Source organism: Dermacentor andersoni, chromosome 8 (assembly GCF_023375885.2).
Source record: "Dermacentor andersoni chromosome 8, qqDerAnde1_hic_scaffold, whole genome shotgun sequence".
NCBI lineage: Eukaryota > Metazoa > Arthropoda > Arachnida > Ixodida > Ixodidae > Dermacentor > Dermacentor andersoni.
Window position 1 is genome coordinate 8518123 of NC_092821.1, and position 15915 is coordinate 8534037.

General features: G+C 48.0%; 1 pseudogene; it reads left to right on the forward strand.

Moving 5' to 3' along the window:
• Positions 1–1945: 1945 nt before the first annotated feature.
• LOC140219969 (uncharacterized) lies at positions 1946–14008 on the forward strand (annotated as a pseudogene).
• Positions 14009–15915: the final 1907 nt, after the last annotated feature.

A 15915-nucleotide genomic window follows, 5' to 3' on the forward strand; every position in this document is an offset into this window, starting at 1 on the left:
GACCTCTTTTTTGCATAATGAATCCTTACCAACTAGCTCAACTTTCTGTCGTTCTAACCGAAGAGTGTGCTCGACCACTCCACCAGAACCCTTACAGAGCGTCGACCCGAGAACGAGAAGCTATAAGGTGGCAAGTCGACGAAATGCTGCGCGACGACATCATGCAGCCGTCGAAAAGTCCGTGGCCGTCTGCTATGGTTTTGGTGAAGAAAAAAGATTGAAGTCTGCGCGTCTACGTCGATTATCGCCGCTTCAACAAAATAAGAAAGACCGACGTATACCCCCTCCCACGGATAGACGACGCATTAGGCTCACTATGGTATGCTGAGTGCTTTTCGTCGTTGTAACTCAAGACTGGTTATTGGCAAATTGAAGTCGACGAAAGGGATCCAGAGAAGGCCGCGTTTTGCACGCCAGATGGCTTCTTCAAGTTCAACGTGATGTCATTCGGACTTCGCGCCTGCTACTCGCTACTGCTACTACTTTGTTACGCGTGATAGAAACAGCTTTTGCAGGACTGAAATGACAGACATGTCTCGTCTACTTGGATGACGTTGCATTCTTCAGAACGAATTCGGAAGATCACCGGAGGTGGCTTCAGACAGTACTAGAGGCGATCAAGTCACCTGAACTCACCCTGAAGCCAGAAAAGCGCCGTGTCGTTTACGAAGATCTTCTTTATGCAAACAAGGTGAGGTGTGCAGACAGGACACAAAAGAAGAGAAGTGGACAACACGAACGCCGATCGTGTTGTCCACAGCGTTCGTGTTGTCCACTTCTCTTGTGTCCTGTCTGCACGCCTCACCGTTTTTGCATAATGAATCCTTACCAACTAGCTCAGCTTTCTGTCGTTCGAAGAACTTCTGTTCCTAGGCTACGTCATCAGCAAGTCTGTAGTCCCACTGGACCCGCAGATGACAGTGGCCATCGCTAAGTTCCCCCGCCCGATCGACAAAAAGGCCGTGGTCAGATTCTTTGACCTGTGTGCCTATGCAGGTGCTTTGTTAGATAATTTTCAAGCATTGCGAAACGATTAACTCTACTCACGAAAGCTGCCGTCGACTTAAATGAGAAAAACGACAAGATGACACATTTCAGGATATGAAAGGACGGATGCAGTCACTGCCGGTGCTTTGAAACTTTGAGGAAGACTCCGAGACGGAAATTCACACCGACACTAGTAGCGTATACCTCTGAAGTGTGTTAGTTAAAAGGAAGGACGAAGTTGAAATTTTGGCCTTACATATACGACAGTCACTTCAACATGGTAAGCGACCACCACTACCTTTGTTGGCTGGCAAACTCAAACGATCCTTCAGAACGCCTAGCAAGGTGAAATCTCAGCTTCCAGGTCTCCAATTCCGACACGAGGCATTATCACGCCAACTGCCTCTCGCGTGCCCCTATTGACCTGTCAGTGCAAGGCGAAGGGGATGATGGCACCTTGCCAGGAACAATAACCGCAGACGACTCGCCGCCCAGCAACGAACTGACCCATAGCTAAAAAGACTTGCGTAGTACTTAGAAGGCAAGGCCGACGTTGTCTCTGGGGCATTTCAGTGCGGACTGTCCTTGTTTTCTTTACACAGGCCGTCTTCGGAAAAACGTTTCCCCAATCCGTGCCAACTACTTTCTCAATGTGCCACCAGCACTCCGCTCAGAAATCCTGCACGACTTGCGCGACGATCAGACAGCCGGACAACACGGATTTTCCTGCACACTAGCAAGAATGCAAGAGAAGTACTATTGGCCACGCCTGACCGCCGACGTCAGCCGTTACGTCATGACATGCCGAGACTGCAAGCAACGCAAGACACCACCGTCTAAGCCAGCGGGATTACTACAGTCGATCAAGCCTCCTTCCTGATCATTTCAGCAAATAGGAATGGATTTGTTGGGATTCTTTCGCACGTCAGTATCCGGAAACAAGTAGATCGTCGGGGCGATGCACTACCTCAGCCGCTTCGCTGAAACGAAGCCGGCTAGTCCGAAAGGCAGTGCAGCAGAAGTTGCGAAATTCATTGTCGGGAACAGCCTGCTGCGACATAGTTCCCCAGAAGTCTTCATCATCGACAATAGAACGGCCTTTACAGCAGAGCTCACCCAAGCCATTTTCCTATACACCCAGACAAGCCACGCGGTTACAACTGGCTACCACGCGCAGACGAATGGTCTTATGGAGCGGCTGAACAAGACTCTTGCCGACATGATAGCAATGTACGTCGACGTCGAGCCCAATACATGTGATGCCGTCCTACCTCAGGTAACATTCGCTTATAACCCGGTAGTGTAAGAAACAACGCGGATCATACCATTTAGGTTGGTTCACGGCAGAACGCCGACGCCGAATCTCGCTGTCATGCGGCCGCACGTCACTATCGAGAAGAACCTCGAAGTCGCCGCCTATCTCCAACGCACCAAAGAAGCACGACAGCTCGTCCGCCTGCGCATCAAGAACCAGCAGAGAACCAGCAGAAACATCGCTCATCGCAGGACGTGCCTACAGGTGGGAAGTTTCTGGAATTTTATTGATGGTACTATTCGCTGTCTGTTGTCACCAAACCTTGTGTAATCTGATTGCATGTATTTACCACGCGAATGGTGTAGAACTTCCTGTAAGACACGCGGGCACCAGCGATTTCTCTGGAACTTTCGATGACTCATACACAGAAGTGGACGCGCTTGACCCGCAGAACAGATTCCGATAATCGCCGACTGTGTTCGCCGCTATTGCTTTGTTTTGGCTGTAACTTTATTTTATGGGCCCAGGTTCGTCCAATCAAAAGTTATTCATATTTTGGCCGATGTGTTCTTCTGCATCACTACTCCGTGGTAACAACAACAACAACAACAACAACAACAATAATAATAATAATAATAATAATAATAATAATAATAATAATAATAATAATAATAATAATAATAATAATAATAATGTCTTTATTTTCCATCAAAGAAAGATGGAGGAGGCTGCAGGTAAAAGCTGCACATAGAAACGGCTGCTTGACAGGGGTCCGCAGCCCCCTCTACGAGGCGGCAGTAAAAAAAGTTACAGGAATGAAATGAACGCCGAAAACATACATAGGCACAGAAATGTCACAACTGCCACTATATTTTAGAGAATTTACTATTGATAAGACTCCGTGGGTGGTGATGGGTAGCAAATACAATAAGTGAGCGTTCTGTTTACTTATGTAGTAGCAAGCATCGGCTGGAATACCGGTTGCTATCATATCAATAAAAATGATTAAATGCCTCACCAAATTATCATCCATCCATATATTTACGATAAACTTCCAGTTTTGAAACAAGGGTGGTATAGTGACCGTCATGAAGGAGTTTGTTTATACAGACCACAGTACGTCAGAACGATTGCCAGGAACTTCAATGTATGTGAATTGATAGCGGACTGCAGTGAAAACGTTTTCAAGTGTTGCGACAACACTTGAAGGCCGCCCAGTCCTTCGGAGAACGAGATTGCAGAAACTTTTTTAATGTTTGCCTTTTGTTTTCATTTTATGGCGCATCGCAGGCGTTATCCACGGTTTTCGTGTTGTGCGGTTAAATCTGCACTCTTTTAGCGAAAATTCAAATGATATAATCCCTTGAAAATTGCAAGAAGTTTATCATAAGCGTTGTCTGCGTATACATAATTCTTTTTTTCACCAGTCTAGCTGAAATAGACTGTTACGAAAAGCACTGAGCCCCATATTCGTTAATAATTGAAACTTCATTATTCGGGGCTTTCCTTTACCTCGTGTCATTAGCCCCGGACATAAAAGTATGGGAAGATGCTCCCTAAAACAACAAGGCAAAGCACCTGACCTTAATATTCGTCTCAAACAAATTTTTAATAAGAAGGTCAAGGACTCACTCGCAATTAAATGCTACTCTCGTGAGTACGTTTATTGTGTTTATGAAACCATTCGACATTATGATAGCATTAAAGTAGCGGCTAATAGAGCTTGTACAACTAACGTCAATGCTGAAGGATCCCGCAGCCATAAATATATTGTCAAGAGGCGTTATAGTTCAATTGATAAAATGCTCACATAGCAGAGCACCGCAGTGAGAGGACAGAGAGCTTCGGCAACACAGTCGCAAGGCTTCCAGCTACTCGTTGTCGTCCTCTTTCTCGAAGCACTGCGTGCTGCTCGTTCTTCTCCAGTACAATTGCCTCCCCGGAGAAGAGGAGCCGTCTCGGCTACATACGGGCAAGATAGCACAGGTGGATCAAAGTACGGCTTGGGTCGCTGAACGTGCACGATTTCGCACCCTCGGCGGCGCTTATCGGAAGGCGGCTCAAGGAGTTCTACCAAATAGTTCACAGGAGACGTTTGACTGACGACACGGTAGGTACCCTGGTACTTGGACACAAGCTTGAGTGAATGTCCAGGGCTGGTAGCGGGAACTCAAAGCCAGGCTAGTGAGTCAGGGGCATAGGGGGCCAGAGAGGGGGGGATAACCCGAAGGTGCTTCTGTCGCTGATGATCTTCCGAAGGAAATGTGCGGGTGAGCTTTGGGCACTCTTCCACGTGTGTAGCAGCCTGAGGCAGGGTAGTAGCCTCCGTTGTGTCAGGCCGACATGGAAGGATGTTGTCCATTGTGCAGGAAGGCTCACGTCTGTAAAGAAGAAAGAACGGGAAAAATCTTGTAGTGGTCTGCGTGACGGTATTATAAGGGCACGTCACGAAGGGTAGAATTCGGTCCCAATTGGTGTGGTCAGATGGGACGTACATGGCTAACATATCGCCAAGGGTGCGGTTAAAGCGCTCAGTCATGCCATTAGTTTGCGGGCGGTATGCAGTAGTAGTAGGTGAATTACGTTGCATTCCTTAAGCAGGGCTTCTATAACATCTAATAGAAAGACGGCTTCTGTCGCTCAGCAACCCTCTGGGGGCTCCATGGCGAAGTATGATGTTACGCAAAAGGAACCAGGCAACATCCCGTGCAGATGCGTTGGGCGAATTTTTGGCGTAGCGTGTGAGATGGTCTATCGCCACTATCACCCAGCAGTTGCCATCTGAAGTACTCAAAAGGGGCCCATAAAAATCAACTCCGACCCGGTCAAATTCCCGTCCTGGACAAGGCATTGGTTGCAGTGGTGCAGCTAATGCATGAGTGGTATTCTTGCGGCGTTGGCAAGCGAGGCAGGAGCGGACATATTGGCGGACGAATCAGTACATCCCGCGCCAGTAATAACGAATTCACAGGCGTGCGTACGTTTTTATTACTCCTGCATGTGCGCATTGCGAGTCATCGTGAAGCTCTGCACATATGTCCGAATGTAGATGCCGAGGATCCACGAGTAACCATTTGCGCCCGTCCGAGAAGTAGTTACGGCGGTATAGGAGCCCGTCACGAACAGCAAAGTGGTGGGCTTGGCGACGCATTGTACGGCCAGTAGAAGGCTCTGATGAGTCTGACAGAAAAGCCAGCATAGCAACAATCCATGGATCCTTCTACTGCTCCGAAAGCATATCCGTGGCGGTGAGGGAGATCTCGCATATTCGTGCTTTCTAATGATTGGGCTGGCCTGACACTGTGGAGCGAGACAGTGCATCCGCGTCCGAATGTTTACGGCCAGAGCGGTAAAACACTCAAATATCATACTCTTGGAGGCAAAGCGCCCATCGAGCGAGTCGACCTGAAGGATATTTCAAGGACGACAGCCAGCAGAGTGCATGGTGGTCCGTGATGACGTCGAACGGGCGGCCGTAGAGATAAGGACAAAACTTAGTTATGGGCCCAAATGATAGCCAGGCGTTTTTTTTTCTGTAATGTAATAGTTTGCTTTCGCTTTCGTCAGTGCGCGGCTAGCGAATGCAACAATGTGTTCATCGAAGCCAGTCTTTCGATGTGCAAGAACAGCGCCAATGCCGACGCCTCTGGCATCCGTGTGTATTCCTGTCGGTGCGCTTGGGTCAAAATGTCATAGTATGGGTGGTGAGGCTAGAAGACTACGCAGTGTCGTGAATGCGGCCTAGCAAAGTGGCGGCCAGGCCAAGAGGTCGTGGTTACCCTCGAGAAGTTGTGTCAAAGGCGCTATTATGGTGGCGAAGTTGCGGATGAGACGGCGGAAATAGGAGCATAATTTCATGAAGATACGGAGTTCTTTTGTGGTCTTCGGTCGTGAGGAATTCGGCAACGGCTTGGAGTTTGGTTGGATCTGGGAGCACACCATCTTTCGAAACAACGTGGCCAAGGATGACTAGCTGCCGGGCGGCGAAGCTACACTTCTTCAAGTTGAGCTGGAATCGAGCATCGGCAAGGCAAGTGACCACGCCTTTGAGCCGGGACAGGTGAGAAGAAAAGTCCCGGGAAAAGAACACAATGTCATCGAGATAACAAAGGCATGCCTGCCATTTGAGGCCCCGGAGGATGTTATCCATCATTCTTTCAAACGTTGCAGGCGCATTACAGAGGCCAAACGGCATCAGGGTAAATTCATATAAGCCGTAACAAATGCTGTTTTCGGGTGGTCTGGGTTAGCCACCGGAACCTGACAATAACAGGATCGTAAATCTAAGGACGAAAAGAATTCAGCGCCTTGGAGGTAGTCAAGTGCGTCCTCGATACAGGGAAGAGAATAGACATCTTTCCGGGTTATCTTGTTTAGTCGTCGATAGTCCACGCAAAAACGAATAGTCCCATCTTTCTTTTTGACCAGCTCTACCGGAAAAGCCCAGAGGCTGTGTGATGGCTGTATCACGCCGCATCGGAGCATGTCTCCTACGTACTCATCGATGACACGGCGTTCCATCGCGGACGCACGGTATGGATGTTGGCGTAGAGGCACGTGGCTGCCAGTGTCGATGTGATGAACGACTGTGGCGGTACGTCTTGAACAATGTTTTTGGAGGTCGAAAGAAGTTCGGAATAGGTTAAGGAGGTCGACGATCTGCGTGCGCTGTCTCGGAGTGAGGTTAGGATCAACAAATGGAGCAAACTTTCGGTCACATGCAGGTGCAGGCGCAGAGACAGGGAGAGCAATGTCTTCAACGTGAAGAGGAGTCGAGTCATCAGGCATATCGTACCCAGAGCTCATGTAGAATTCGTCAGCAAAACCGAGGCAATCGCCATGATGTAAGCCTGATGAACACGAAGACGGATTCGAAACGTAAAGTGCGCTGGAGCCCTGGCGAAAGGGAAGGAGGGCAAAGGGAAGCAAGAAGGGATGACGGTGTGTAACAAGTTGAGATGGCGTGAAGAGAACTGTGGAATCGCAGAAAGCGGCACAGGAAACGGGTACAAGGGCGGAAGAGAAAGGAGGGATATCAGTGTTGGTGGCGACGAACACTCGAGCAGAAGGTGGAGGCAATTCTTCATACGGACTGCCGCAAAATGGAGTCAGCGCAAGTTCTGCACGGGCACAGTCAATAACAGCGTGATGAGATGAGAGGAAGTCCCATCCTGATGGCATGAGATCAGCGGGAAAAACAACAAACACAGTGTGGTGTAAACTGTCTTGTATGGCGACACGGACGGTACATGTTCTTAGGGGCTCAATTTGCTCAGCGCTTCCTGTGCATAGCGAAATTACAGAAAACGGCGTCGCAACTTTTCGGAGCGAATGACGAAGCTGGTCGGCAATCACGGACACTGCGGGACCCGCGGCCACAAGCGCGAGAACGGCGACACCTTCGGCAAAATCTTCAATGATGTTCGCAGGGAATGAACGAGGACTTGAGTAGTTCGAAGAGATCGCAGTTCTTGCCTCCGGAACTGCGCCTTTTGATTTTCCTCCGCAGCTAGAGGGCGGCGGACGATGGGGGAAAGGGAACGTCGACGGGAAGATGGAGAGCGACGAGTGTTGAAGCTTCGGGGAACAGGAGATGAAGGAGCGAAGTGCGCAACTGGTGGCGAATAGCGGGACTGGGAGTCAGGAGCATTCCCTTAAAATCAAGCAGTAACGCGAGGATACCAACCCCAACGGCGGCAGAACCGTGCCACGTGGCCAGCAAAGCCACACGCGAAGCAGATCGGCCGGTTGTCTTGGGTACGCCACGGATTATCAACAGAGGCTAGGTAACGGTGCACAGTTCTGAGATGGCCGTAAGGGCTGCGGAGGCGCGCAGAAGCCGCTTCTTGACAAGTAGTTCGCTGCTGGAGAAGGCGAGCCGTATAAGCCGCTTGTGGGGGTGTAGTGCGCAACTTCAGGTGGTGGTCTTGGCCTGGCAACGACGGCAGCGTACGTGAGCGGAACCGGCACTGAAGGTGGCTGATTAGCGAGTGGTAGTGCGTCGCTGACTTCTTCATGTATGACGCGTCGGAGTTCCAGGGACAAAGAGGACTCAGAGGACTGGGTAGTAGGAGCAGTGACAGTTGGCACGCGACTTCTTCGCGAACGACTTACTTGATTCGGTCGAGGAACGAGGAGTGGGCGGGAGCAGCACTGGAACTGTCGGTTAAAGCCGAAATCGTGTCGTCGGGCGAGGCACCTCGGCGTGTAGTAAGGCGTTGTTTGCGAAGCTCATCGTAGCTTTGGCACAGTGTAATGACCTCGTCCATCGTTTGAAGATTTTCCGCCAAGAGCATTTGGAAGGCATCATCCTCTACGCCCTTCATGACATTCTTGATCATTTCAGAGTCGGGCGCGGTGGGATTAATGCGCCGGCAAAGGTCAACTACGTCTTCAAAATTGCTGGTGAAGTTTTCACCCTTTCGCTGAGCGCGACCACGCAATCGTTGTTCTGCGCGAATCTTGCGCACAGCAGGCCGACTGAAAACTTCTTTGAAACAATGGGCAAATGCTGTCCATGTAGAAATGTTGCATTCATGATTCCGGAACCAGAAATTAGCGACTCCAGAAAGATAGAAGATGACGTTAGTTTAGCTTTGTCATCCCATTTGTTATGCGCACTCACGCGATCATATGACGAGAGCCAATCCTGCACGTCATGGTCGTCGTTGCCGCTGAAGACCGGATGATCTCGTTGGCCTAGAGCACCGGAGCAGACAACAGCCGATGCCAGGGGAACATCAGGCTGCGTGGCGTCCTGAGGCATGGGAGAAACGCTAGGGAGCGTCTGGCTACGGAGTTCCAGGTTTGGGAAGGGCCCAGCAAGTCCACCAAATGTCAAGAGGCGTTATAGTTCAATTGATAAAACGCTCCGATACCAGAGCGCCGCAGCAAGAAGACAGAGAGCTTCGGGAATACAGGCGCAAGGCTTCCAGCTACTCGTTGTCGTCGTCTTTCTTGAAGCAGTGCTTGCTGCTGGTTCTTCTCCAGTACAATATATTTATTTTTTCCCATAAATTCCAGGAAATCCCCATAAGAACCAAGAAACGTGGTAGTTTCACCATTTGGCTTTCGATAGCACACTGAAAACACGTTGTATGCTCGCACAATGTGCATTTCATATTTAGGGGTAACCTGGGTAAAGCAATTTAACAGCTGAAACTAAACTTTTTCGCAAATTAACAAAGCAACGCACCCACCACGCCCGTTCGAGCGATTTAAATAAGATGCCCTGTAATTAAACAGCCCGAAGACGTCGCCTTCATTGGTGCTCAAAGTTTGTCTCCATTATGTCGAAGTATTGGAATAAAAATTCCGTGAGTAACTCTTCTACACTCTTAAAGTTACACTGTTTGGGTCGTATCTTGCCACACAACAATAATGTCACTTGTCTTTTCCACATTTAATTTCTTTAACTCTGCGAGCCTGGCACTCCCAAGTCACGAACGGCATGCACGTTATCAGCATGACAGAGCATTGTCCACACCTAGGAATGGAGCGAGCGCAGCGTTTTCAAGAAACGAAATGCACGCAAGAAAGATACAGATGACGGTTATCGCTGTGCGGCAAGATACGACCCAAGTGGTGTAAAGCCCTGTTCAGACAACAGTCGCATCCGCCATCAATGTCGTAATCATTGCAGTTTACGTAACTGCAGCAACTTCTGCTACGTCGCTAAAGACTGCGCACTGTTCACATTCATTACTTCGCTTAGATACGTTTTTAACGACCAGCCAAGTAGCGCTGTTGCATAACTAAAAACGTCAGTTTTCGATATGACACCGATTAGCGAACGAATGCTGGCCGAGGGGCAGGCTCTATAGGCTCAAGATGAGCTTATCATGTATGAGGTCAACCGACGCAGATGTAGGCGTCGTAGAAGAATGTGGGTTCACCAAGTGTCCCTCGAGAGATCCCTGGACGGAGACTTCCACAATCTTCTGGCGAAGCTGAGGACGGGACTGCCGACACGATGCTGTTGTGCAGCTTCGTGCGGATGTCGCCGCCGCAGTTTGACTTCCTCGAACGCCTTGTGAGACCACTCATTGAAGTCCAAGAAACGCAAATGAGAGAATCTCGATCATCAGCTGAGCATTTCGCTATAACGCTAAGGTGAGCATACTGTTTGAATGTTTGTCATGTTCGTTGCTTCCGATGCTAGGTGCGGACGTAAGCGCGTTGCCCTAATTGCGCAGCTTAGCTCTGCGGACTGGCTCTTGGCGAACCAAGCTGGTTTCTGCCGAGATAGAGCGGCAGTTGCATGTAGAATTATAGGTTTTGTCTTCTAGTCACAGCGACACGTTTATCTGGAAAGCAGTGTCTCGTGCTCCTAACCTTGCGGAGCTTACGAGTATCCGGGGGCACAATAAGCCACAGAAGATTATCGGCGCTTTCCTGCTTTTTAAAGGTCTTAAGGGAGTATAGCAGGGTAAATCGACCAAGAAACTGATTTTTTTTTATTTTATCAATAAAATAAAATACACACTGTGGGAAGCAAAACAGTGCAGCGGCGAGCGCGTAGGAGCGCTCTAAGCCATTTAAATATGGCTCCATAAACCGCGCCTCCTGGTATTTAAAAATTAAAGACGCGAGTGTTTGCTTACATGTTGTTTTCCGTCATTTTTTCAGTGTTTACGTAATTTTTATATTAAATAATGTTAGATCTCCTAAGTATATTCCCTTTCTGGCATTTTTTAATAAATTGCGATTGCAAATTTGTCCACCAGGGATGCTTTTATAGCGAATCGAAGCCTACTGGTTGTTGGTTGTTGTGGGCGCCTTCCGCGCATGATATTTGACGTTGTATTGCCGGGTATTTTGCCTCATTATGGTATGAACGGCAGGTAAGTGGACGAGGAAGAGGAAGCTTCGCGGCAACCAATTTGCAGGGAAAGAAACGAACGAGGAGCCGGCGCGTCCAAGTGCTAGTTTTGCAAGAATAGGGGTGAGTGCGCCATGTGACACATTCAGCGTGGAAGAGGCTACCGCTTCAGGATTTCGTTTCTTTGACATTGAGATCCTTCGAGACTTTCTACGGGATTCAGCATTATGCAAGAAATGCGGGAAAGGTGAGCTTCAGCTAAACGAACAAATTGATGAGTGGAGTGGACTGGCGTGCACCATGAATGTCTGTTGCGATGAATGCGGTGCGACTAGCTTATTCAAGACATCTAAGCGATCACAAAAAGGCTTGTTTGAGGTAAATGAATGGTTTGTCGTTGCGCTACGGACATGTCGAAAAGGACTGCTGGCTGGCCGTGTGATATGCGCTGTTGTAAACATGCCTCTGCCGCCTACGAAATTTGCGCCGTACACTGCGCCCCTACTTCATGCAACAGCGACAGGTTCTTCACGAAGCATCACCCGGGCCGTTGACGAGGTGAAGGCTGACTAGCATGGCAGTTCCAAACCACAAGAAATCGCTGCTACTGTGCATGGAACCTGGATGACGAGACGGCATTCATCCCTTCACGGTGTCGTCACACTCATTTAAGCTGACACAGGCAAGGTGCTACACTTCGAAGTGGAGACTAAGTTCTGCTATCTGTGTTCGCGAAATCTCCACACTGACAGCAGCCAAGACAAGTGCAAGGCAAATAAACATTGGACTGTCTGGAGGTATGGAAGCTGTGGGTGCTGTGAAGATATTTGCGTGGTCTGTTGAAAAACATGGAGTGATATACACCAAATATATTGGTGGCGGGGACAGCAAGGCATACTTTTCTGTGGAAGAGGCAAAACCATATAGCTACGACATTGAAAAGCACGAGTGTGTCAGCCATGTGCAAAAGCGTATGGGAACCGAGCTTAGAAACCTGAAGACTAGTTTGAAAGGTAAGAAGCTGTCAGATGGACTTCCACTATCTGGGAGAGACAGTCTCAAAGAGGATATTGACTCCCTACAATTTTACTACGGCAAGGCTATTCGTGAGAACACTGATAGCTTAGAAAGCATGCGAAAGCCCGTGTGGGCAATCTATTTTCCTAAGTTATCCACTGAGAAGAGCCCAACCATGGACTGTGCCCCAAAGGAGCGTCATCAGGGTGTCAGTACAACCTTGCCCTCAGTGAAGGCAATACTGCGGCATATTGCCATAAAAACAGCCTGCCAACTGCTGTTCTGGAAGCAGTCAAGCCAGCGTTCCAGGCTTTATCATAATCAGGCCTTCTGAGCAAGTGTGTCCACGGCAGAACACAAAACACCAACGAGCCAATGAATCAGCTGATTTGGGGCTGCCACGTTGAAACTGACACTTGAAACTTGCACTTGCGATGCTGTGGCGCACTACGATGACGGCAATCAATCACGAATCGCTGTTTTGGAAACACTTGGCATCACGCCTGGTGTGTTCTGTACAGTCGGTGTGAACTAGCTTGACAAAGAGCGTCTTGAAAGGGCTAATTTGCGAAGCTCATCGGAAAGCAAGAAGCATCGCAGAAAAAAGAAAAAAACATCAAGAAAGGCTTTGGGGAAGACACCAGAAAGTGGGCGTACTGTGCTGGGGCATATTGAACTGTTGTAGTGCAGGTGCAAACATAAAACTGCGTTTTTTTTCAAAATCACGTTTTTGTTCAAGTTTTGTGGAACTTGATGTATCTTTTCTGCAAAACTATGCATCCGATTACGCTGAAATTTTCCCAGATTATACTCACATCCCTTGCACGTAATCTGAATTTAACTGTTTTAAAAATCTCTCAGGCATCATTAAAAAAGAAGATTATTAGAAAGACCCTCCACGGTACGAGACATGTGACGGCAATATTTCTTTTCTTGTGACGTGAATGCGGCAAAGCATTTTTAAAGGTTCCAGTTAAACCTACTATTATACGGAAATATTGTGCAAAATGTGACGGTCATGCTGCTTTTTGTTTCTGATAAAACGTACATTTCCCATCATAGCTTAAACATTGGTTCTCAACTACAAAAATAAAAAAAAATAAAAAAGGGCTGCAGTGAAAAAATCACACCAATTAAGGCCAACGCTATTCCTATTGATCGTGCAGAATTTCACGCTAATATATAGAGCAGTTGTTAGGACATAAAGCTAAAACCCAGATGGGTCATGCACCTTGCCATGCCCCCTTAAGTACAGCGTTCTGTCTTGGCAAAGAAAACTGCAGTGCAAAAAAGGCATTAACGAAAGTTTATTTTATTTTTGTAAGGGAACTTCGCTGTTTGTCATAGGTGATGGAACTTGAAAACAACACAATGTACTACAGGTGTAAAATGCTACTGCCGTGCAATTTCTTCTTTTTTTTTTTTTTGCTAACGAAAAAAAAAACCCCGAAGTTGGAGCTAAATAGAGGAAATATATTAGCTCTCTTTATTTCAGGTTCTTGGCAGGTGGAAACAACTACCGTTACCTGTCTTACAGCTTCAGGGTGTGAAAATCCACTGCCTCCCAGCTGGTTCCGGAAGTGTGCAAGCCTATACGGAAGGTTCTGCAACCGAGAGTCCTCAGACGAGCAGATAAAAGGCAGCTATAGGCAATCGCTGAAGAGTTGACGCCGAAATGGAGCTTTCCAAACTTTGTCGGTGCTACCGATGGAAAGCACATTCATTTGGTCGCACTACCCAACTCTTGTTTTCTGTACTTTAACAATAAGTGCAGCCTACCGGTTTGCGACTGTTCACACATGGTGGTACGGTAGGGTAATTTTGGCAGCAGGGACAGCACCCGTGGGGGGGGGGGCTGGGGGAGGACTGTGCATCGACTGTGCTAAATGGTTCCTGCTTCACATTGCAGATTTGTCACCCACGAATGACCGAAAACCGTATCAGCATCGCTGGTGAACCGGCCATCGATAAAGGTGACGACCGACTGAGTTGGACAACTGCGCAAAGCCGGATCATTCCTATTCAAACAGCGCTTGACACCAGGGCCTCGTGACCAGCTTATAGCCTATAAAGACGGCAATGCTCCGCAGAGACATCATTTGGCAGCAGTGACAGCATCGACTGTGCATCGACTGTGCTAAACGGTTCCTGCTTCACATTGTAAGTTAGCATTCTTTTCTTTTGCGTCTTTAAACCTCTTCTGAAGTTTGCTGTCACTGCTGCCACAGTGTACCACAGTGTGTCTCTATAGTGTTTACCCGGTTGTGTTAAGGTGTGCAAGTGCGCCTAGTTAACTGTAGAAATGGCTTCTAGCAAGACTGACACTCTGTCGGATATTGCTAAAGCCTTGGTTGAAAAGGCGCCAGCTAGCATTAAAGAAGTATCAAAGGTGCTCGTTGAGATCACCTCTAAATTTGTTGAAGCGATGGATGACCTTGAAAAAAGCAGATGAACAACATTGATGCGACGAATAACTCGGTGAAAGTTGAGCTCGCATCCATCAGCCAATCAATCGGGCCCTTGAACGAAAACTGAACATTACCGCAAAGAAATAAAAAGCCTTCGACTTGAGCGTACCGAAGTGAAAAACCAGGGCCTGGAATGCAAGAAAGAGAACCTAAGACTAAACAAAGAGCTGGAGGAAACGAGAAAGCAGCTGATTGATTTAAAGCACTAGCGCAGGCGCAATAACCTTGAATTAAGAGGTATACGACAGGCTGACAATGAAGGCGTCCTCGTAACATTCGGAAAAGTCGCATCTTCCTTGTGCGTCCAGCTTTCTGATGGTGACATTGACGTAGCTCACCGCGTCCCATCGAAGAACAATGCGCCTCCAAACGTAGTTGTGAAGTTGACATCCAGATCAATTCGTGACAAACTGTTGAAGACAGCCAAAAAGAAGTGACTGAATACAGCCATGCTGGGTTTTCAGAACAGCGATCCAGTGTACGTAAACGAACAGTTGTGCCCCGAAAACAAAATCTTGCTTGTAAAAGCCGTCCAACAAAAACGAGAGAAAGGCTGGAAGTTCGCATGGGTTTCTGAGGGAAAAATACTAATGCAGAAATCCGACAACTGCAGAGTAGTGCATCTAACACGTACAGAAGACTTAGCAGAAATAGTTTAAGTACTTTTGTAACTGCACACCCTATTCGTTAACAATGGCTTATTCAATCAAAGAGATCGAGAATTTTTGTAGAGCAAAATCTGCATCAGTTATTCATTGCAATATCCGTAGTATTAATGAAAACGCACACATGCTTTCTGCTTTCCTGTCGCTACACGCACATTCGTTCAGTGTCATTGCAACTGAGACGTGGCCAAGGTAAATATACCTGGTAGCGAAGCTTCCATAGGAGCCCATACGTTCAAAACATGGCGGTCCATCGGCGGTCCATGGGGCTTAGCGCCATCTGTATGGGGTGGGAACACTTCCGGCGGAAGAAAGAATAATGTGACGCCAAGTCCGTTAAAAGCAGAAGTGACGTCATTTTGTTTTCGAAGGCGCGAAATTTGTTTTGTTGTTCTTCCTTTGGAGCTATATATTCAAATGCCCCGCCATTCGACTTGATGGGCGTTTCGAGCTTTGAGCGTGGAAAGCGATGCAGGAAAAGGCCAGCCGTACGGTTGTCGAAATCGCATCCCTGCACAGAACATACTTTCTTTGGAGGCCGACGAAAGCTTTAGGTGTAGACTGCTGATCCTATTGTTGGATGCCAAGCCCGTCGGCCAGCGCAGTCGCACGAAAACAACTACACAATTATCTGGTGGTCGTAACTCACTACTTTCGACTGAACAGATTAAGAAGCAATGAAGCTACCCGCGTCATCAAATT